The sequence below is a fragment of the Heteronotia binoei genome, chromosome 4 (assembly GCF_032191835.1).
Source record: "Heteronotia binoei isolate CCM8104 ecotype False Entrance Well chromosome 4, APGP_CSIRO_Hbin_v1, whole genome shotgun sequence".
Classification (NCBI taxonomy): domain Eukaryota; kingdom Metazoa; phylum Chordata; class Lepidosauria; order Squamata; family Gekkonidae; genus Heteronotia; species Heteronotia binoei.
This window is the reverse complement of record NC_083226.1, coordinates 36826232-36834235: the sequence shown is the minus strand read 5'-3', so window position 1 is coordinate 36834235 and position 8004 is coordinate 36826232.

Here is an 8004-nt window from a genome sequence, read left to right as displayed (position 1 = left end):
ATTGGAAAGTAATGCCAATGGTAACTCAACAAAATAGGGCTTATATGCCAACATGTGGGATGGCACCTGCATTTTCTAGTAGGAGCAGATAGAGGAAATATCTGGGAGGATGCATAGTTTGGGAACCCTATTTTCCCATTGCCTACCACCCTGGATGCTGCATCCTTTGTTTTTATATGTTCCATTCACGCTATATCCATTGTTTTAATATTGGCATTATAACAGTTAATTCTTTGTGGTTCTCTGTTTTGTTTTATTCTGTATCACTTCCATTGAGGACCTGCTCCTCTTTTTTCACAAGTCTTTTAGTTTAAATAAATTTGATGAAACTCCCTTATACTGAAACAGATCCTCAGTCCATCAAGGCCAGCATTGTTTGCACGGACTGTCAGCAGCTCCCCAAGATCTCAGGTAGAAAGAGGTCTTTCACATCACCTCCTACTTATTACTGGGGGCTGAACCTGTGACCTTCTGCATGCCAAGTAGATGGTCTACCATAAGCCATGGCCTAGGTTGGCAATCAACAGGTGGATGAGAAAAACTCACCAGGAGCAGGAGGGAGGCCCAGGCTATGTTGCTGGTGACATGATGACATCACTTCCAGCATGTGCTGGAAATGAAGTCATCACACATCACAATGCAGTGACACTCTGGTATTTGGGCAAAAACTCTATGGTAAAAGTGGCTTTTATTGCTCCTGCTAAGTCCCCCTGCTGGCCAGTAGGGGGCTGGCAACCCTACCACAACCCCTTCCCCAAGTTCAGTGTTTAAATACATGTAAATAAGCCTCATTAGACACACATTCATGATAGAATCAGGTTGCAAAAAACATGGGCATAGAAAAAGCCACTATCATTTAAAGACCTGTAGATGTACTGATAACTGCTCTTTCAGTTGGAGGTTATGAACAATTTCATTCTTATTTCACACTGAAGAATCAACCTTTTCTTTTGAAGCGCTCATATTATTATTGGTAAAAAAGTTACCCCCAGGTACAGCAGAAACATATATTTTACTTCTTTTAACAGGCAGAAATTGTGACAGGTCAGAGCTACTTAAAGGAAGTAAATCCCAACCGATTTCCCACACTGATTGTTCTTTTTTCACCAAGACTATTAAGACTATCATTTTGGGGAGCGTTATCTGCAGTTGCTAATTGATGAAATCTGGAGTGCGCAAAGGAGGATAATTTAAATGCAAAGGTTTTGGTCTTTGTATTAAATGTAATGAGAGAGATAAATCATCCTATACCTTTCAGATGGGAAACACTGATTTTTTTCCTCATTACACCTTTAATTAATGCCTAAAAGAGGGGGAGGGAAATCCTCGCTAAGCAGGAGTCACTCTTTTAAAAAAAAATTAAAAGCTAAATGAGACTAAAATATCTGTTAAAGACTGGAACTGAGGCTATATTTACCAGCCAGCACAAATAATGCAGAAATGACAGAACTGAACAGGAAAGTTGCTAGTATTAGAAATTTCATCAAGGTTCGAATAAAGAATAAATCAAGGTAATATTTTTAGCACATTGGTATAATTAGAAGGTTAGAGCTGAACTAGTGATGCCCCTGAAATTCGTATTACTTATAGGCATGAGCACTAACCTCACCACAAACTGAAATCTGTCATGAAAATGACCCAGTTCGTGGGCTGAAAGTCATGCAATTGTGCCAACAACAAACCACCAACAAACTTCTATGGTTTCAGAGAGATGGTTTTCAGTTATTCATGGGGCAGACATGCTGATGCCAATCAATTAATTGTCAAAGCAATGAAGGGATGGACTTCTGAAGCCCTTCTGCAGCCATGGAACCACCAATAGTGGCCCTCCAAAGCTTGACAGTCAGTGCTGGCTACCAACAAGAGAGCTCCTATTCTGCTCTATGGAAGCAGAATGGATATATTTCCTCTTTCTTTTTTCCATTCCCCCCCCCCATCCCTCCCCTTTGTATGCTCTGATAGTATGGAAGAACTCAATTAGCAGGGCACCATCAGGGTTTTTGAAATTTTATTGTTTTAACTTGAATTGTTATGATGTTTTAACTTATGTACTGTTTTATTTGATGTACATCATCCAGAGCCTGGCCTAGCCCAGGATGGGGTGAATAAGCAAATTGAAACAACAACAATACACCCCCAGCTCACATGTAGCTGTTTTTACTTGGCGGAAGGGAGTTAGGCAGAGAAAGTTAGAGGCAGAGAGGGAAGGGAGCTCAGCACTTCAAACAGTAACGTTGGTGGTGTTTGGGGCTTACTCAGGGCTCTGAGGCACCTGTCCTTCTGCTAAAGCCAAGCAGAAGGGCTCATACTGTGGGTTTCTTGGCTGAGGACCCACACATTCCCCCTCAGTGAGATTTATGAACACCTGTCCCTGGCTGGGGTGATGTCTGGTAGGCCCAGGGTTCTGAGCCACCCCCTGACCTACTGGTGAAGTCAAGTAGAGAGGCTCGGCCAGTGGGTGCCTCTGCTAAGGATCTGTCTAATTGTCAGTTGTCCTGTCTAATTGTCAATTACTCTCTGTGCCATTAAGATGAGAGTTGAAGCAGGGGGAAGAAGTATACCCCCTATCCCTCAGACCTCCATCCCTGTGGAACAAGCTCACCTTGCCAGCCCACCGGTGCCCTGTGGTATTGGAGTGTCACCAGAGGTCTCAGAGACAAAGCCTCTTTCGCCCAATGTATTCTTTGGGATGGATTAAGAGGCAGAAAAGCTATTAGCACTGCCAAAACTACAGCAGTTGCTCAAATTGTTTGCAGAGGAGGAACCTGAGACTGGTGAATCGAGGGTTGCAGGAAAACATCCAGCACCTCGACATCTCTACTCCTTGGGGCTGCTCCTGCCTTGAGTCCACTCCCCCATCAGTTCTCCCAGTCTAGCACCACACTAAGCTTTCCACCTGCCCCAGCTTTAGGTCCCCATTTCCAGGACATAGTTTGGGAACATTTTTGCACCCTCTCCAGTGACCCCTCTATGGCAGAGTGCCAAGTGTGCCATGTCCAGATGTGGAGGGGCTCAAACCCCCCACCACTTATCATTCTCCACCCTCTGAAGGCACCTGGAAGCCAAGGAAAATACCTGAAAAACTAATGCATTTCTTTTTTTATTGCAGCTGTATTTACTCATTTGATACAAAGATGGGGAAACTTTACTTCAAATATGTTAAATTATCATTAATATCTTTGGCTTCTACTGTATGACTATTCATCATGCTGAACAGCTTTGAATCTTTACTAGTGGAATACAATAGGATTTATTTCAAAATAAACACCTTAAACACAACTCATTACAGTCCCATCGTTGTGGGACCCAGGGGGCCGGCGCAGCAGCACACCGAAGCAGCCTGTCACAGGTCGAGATGCAAGACAGGAACCTGGAAGTGACCGACAGGCTGCTTCAGCGTGCCGCTGCGCCGGCCCCCTGGGCCCCACAACGATGGTACCGATGCCACAGGGACGGGCTCGAAACACTGTATGACCCCTCAAAAGAACAGCAGTCTAGCTCGCTTCCCCCGAGCCCTGCCGCCATAAGCCTCAAGGGGGCTCATTTTGCGGCATCTCCCGGCGGGAGGGTGGCATCCGCACGGGACACATATCAAATGAAAGAGGGGGCGCAGGGCTATCAGAAACAGCCGGCGGAGGGAGTCGGGAGACCACCCCACTGGGGGATCCACACCCCGAAAGTGATGAAGGTGGCGCAGATAGAGCCAACAGAGCAAACAGGACAAAATAAATAGGCTGCATTATGCAGCACAGTTGAGAAAGTGCCTTATCCCATATACTGATGAATTAAATACAGGATCTGAGAACAAAATTGCACCAGAAGACACAAACACAAAGCTCCCTTACACTGAATCAGTGCTTGGGTCCACCAAAGTCAATATTGTCACATAAGAACATAAGAGAAGCCCTGTTGGATCAGGCCAGTGGCCCATCCAGTCCAACACTCTGTGTCCCATAAGAACATAAGAGAAGCCCAGTTGGATCAGGCCAATGGCCCATCCAGTCCAACACTCTGTCTCACATAAGAACATAAGAGAAGCCCTGTTGGATCAGGCCAGTGGCCCATCCAGTCCAACACTCTGTGTCACATAAGAACATAAGAGAAGCCCTGTTGGATCAGGCCAGTGGCCCATCCAGTCCAACACTCTGTGTCCCATAAGAACATAAGAGAAGCCCTGTTGGATCAGGCCAATGGCCCATCCAGTCCAACACTCTGTGTCACATAAGAACATAAGAGAAGCCCTGTTGGATCAGGCCAGTGGCCCATCCAGTCCAACACTCTGTGTCCCATAAGAACATAAGAGAAGCCCTGTTGGATCAGGCCAGTGGCCCCTCCAGTCCAACACTCTGTGTCCCATAATAAGAACATAATAAGAAGCAAGACTTACCTATTTGATGTGTGGCTGGCTCAATGGAAGGTCCCAGCAGGTGAGCAGGGCAGCGCGGGGAACGCAGCCAGGCCAGGCCGGGGATCGCTGGGCGGCCTGCGCCGCCGGGCCCAGCGCCGCCACGCCCAGCGCCGCCGCGCCCAGCCACCCAGCAGGAAGCGGGGCCGGGCGGGCAGCGCAGCCAGGCCAGCCCGGGGCTTGCTCGGTGCCAGGGCCAGAGGGCTCAGCCACCGAGCAGGTGAGTGGGACAGGGGCGGGCAGCAACCCACCAGGTGAGCCGGGAAGGGGAGGGAGGGCCTTGGATCGCTGGGCCGGCGCCGCGCCAGCCCAGCGACCCAGAAGGTGAGCCGGGAAGGGGAGGGAGGGCCTGGGATCGCTGGGCCGGCGCCGCGCCAGCCCAGCGACCCAGAAGGTGAGCCGGGAAGGGGAGGGAGGGCCTGGGATCGCTGGGCCGGCGCCGCGCCAGCCCAGCGACCCAGAAGGTGAGCCGGGAAGGGGAGGGAGGGCCTGGGATCGCTGGGCCGGCGCCGCGCCAGCCCAGCGACCCACTAGGGGAGTTGGGAAGGGGAGGGAGGGCCTGGGATCGCTGGGCCGGCGCCGCGCCAGCCCAGCGACCCAGAAGGTGAGCCGGGAAGGGGGGGGAGGGCCTGGGATCGCTGGGCCGGCACCGCGCCAGCCCAGCGACCCAGAAGGTGAGCCGGGAAGGGGAGGGAGGGCCTGGGATCGCTGGGCCGGCGCCGCGGCAGCCCAGGGACCCAGAAGGTGAGCCGGGAAGGGGAGGGAGGGCCTGGGATCACTGGGCCGGCGCCGCGCCAGCCCAGCGACCCAGAAGGTGAGCCGGGAAGGGGAGGGAGGGCCTGGGATCGCTGGGCCGGCGCCGCGCCAGCCCAGCGACCCAGAAGGTGAGCCGGGAAGGGGAGGGAGGGCCTGGGATCGCTGGGCCGGCGCCGCGCCGGCCCAGCGACCCACTAGGGGAGCCGGGAAGGGGAGGGAGGGCCTCGGCGCCGCGCGCACGGCTGTGTGGCGGGCCCTACGCATGCGCAGAGCCCGCCACACCGCTGTGCGCATGTGCAGGGACGCTGGCTCCCTCACTCCCCGCCTTCCCGGCCCGCCGGCTAAACCGGGACTTTTTAATGGTCCCGGTATAGCCAGGGCGGGATGCGGGAATTGGTGGCCAGAACCGGGAAAGTCCCGGGAGACCGGGACGGTCTGGCCACCCTAGTTGTGTTGATTACCATCTTGCTGATGTAGGCTTTTATTAATTGTCTTATGTTTTTAACTGTTGGAACTATTGTATAGCATTTATTTATAATTATCACTGTAATCCACCCTGAGTCCTGCTGTTCAGGGGAAGGTGGGCTAGAAATCCAATTATTAAATTAAAAATTATTGCAGCATCCTTGGAACTGTGCATCCTCAGTGCTTGAATAGGAAGGTCCACGTAAGCTGCTCTGAACATCCCAAAAAATGCATGTAATGTAAGAATAATTACAAATATATCCATTTGTTGAATTTATGAAAATTCCTATTCACTTCAAACGATCTGTCATGAGTGAAAGTCCTAACAGGACTTCATGCAGTGAAGTTTTTCACCATATGAAAGGTCTGCTACCCCCTACATAGAAGAGAGCAAAAAATTATGCCTTCTTCTCCTCACCCAGTCAGTTTAATTCCCAGTGTCAACTTTTCCCCAGAAAAACGCTGTTCATAATCAATTGTTGACAACAATGAAAGCTCGGCTGCATGCCAACCCAAGCTTTATTAAAATATATTCGGCGTCTGATCGTTTGAAGGAAATTACTGCAGGATTCTGTTATTCAATACATAATGAGCGGTTTTTTAAAAATGCTATCCTTTTGCGATTATTTGCTTCTATCCATGAGCTGCGTATTAAACTGATTTTCGATGTGTCAAGCTCCATGCCAATGATCTCAAACAAAAAAAAAGTAATAGCATTTTTCAAAAGCAATCAATTTCAACCAAACTTTTCTACCCAGTGATGCTGTTAATTGAAAAGAAGAAGGATGGCAGCTCCCAGCAGACCCAGCATTCAGCCCACAGTTTTCTGCTATTTTCCACAGAAGGGGCATTATTGAAGAAGAGGGGGAGGGGGGGGACAGTAGTCCCTCACAGAGATACAATTATCTTTCAGGGAAGCCTATCTTATTCAAATAATAGGTTCAACAGGTGGTGGTGGAAAGTGATATTAGCTCACAACCAACTTATGATGACTCTGTAGGGCAAGAGAAGAACAGAGATAGCTTACCATTGCCTGTCCTGCATAGCAACCCTGGATTTCTTGGGTGGTCTCCCATCCAAATACTAACCAAAGCCTACCTTGCTTAGCTTCTGAGATGTGATGAGCTCAAGCTAGCCTGGAGCATGTAAGCCAAAATGCCCTCAAAATGAGGTTGGGGAATTGTCAGGTGGGAACCTGGCTTAGTCAGGATCTTTTTCCTGTGTATACAGGATTCCACGTCCTGGATTTCTTGGGTGGTCTCCCATCCAAATACTAACCAAAGCCTACCTTGCTTAGCTTCTGAGATGTGATGAGCTCAAGCTAGCCTGGAGCATGTAAGCCAAAATGCCCTCAAAACAAGGTTGGGGAATTGTCAGGTGGGAACCTGGCTTAGTCAGGATCTTTTACCTGTGTATACAGGATTCCACGTCCAGAAAGTAATGCTTAAAAATATTAGGAACTCTAATTAAGTAAAACAATTAAAATGTATTAAGAAAAATATAGGCTTCCATACAAGATAAAATACTCATAAAATCATACACACTGTCCTAAGAAAAAAATAGATAGAGAGATAGGGGAACACAAGGGTAGACGAACAGGGTGATATTTACCGATCGTAGTCTTCAAGGAAGGCCCCAATGGCGACGAGCAAGGAAGTGGGAGAGGGGACCCGAAACTTGGCCTTAGAATCGGGAATGGATCTAGACAGTGGAAATTCGGATACTACTAGATGCACACCTGTGGGTAGCTAGTCCACAGATTATAAGGACTCTCTTAAGCCCTTAGGGAATGGGAGGTATGAGGGAGGAGGAAGGTGGTCAGCTGATGCATGACCTCCCAAAAAGGGGAGGTTTCGCAGTGACCATAAGGGCTGGACTACTGCGACAACCAATAGAAAGTTCATTGGTGGCACCTAATTGGGTGCTCATTCCTGACCAATGGACTTGCTTGGATCCTGGATACCTGAGTGAACTTTCAGGTTGAAATGGACCAGGGTGAGGCTCCAAAATGACAGTTGGGGAGAAGAATAGGAGAGATTACTGGGTGGGGAGATACTTAAGATTATTAAACTTACCTAAAAAGATGACAATAGAGAGTCAGATCATTGCCTAGGTAACACCTGGTTTACACAAAGGAACTTGGCTCAGGCTGAAGATGGTTTTCCTCTTCTTCTGTCTTCTCCTTGTCACCAGTCTTTGTCTTGAGTTCCATTAGACAAAGGCAATGGCGGTTGGATGATTAGCCACTCCTGGGGTGGGTAGATTGCTTGCAGGCACAGGTGACATCTGGTGAGTACGTAAGCCGTCCGCTTCGCTGGAATGGAGTTAGGTTCGGTAGGAAGATGGCTGCATGTGGTGTTAACCCTCCACGGTGGATT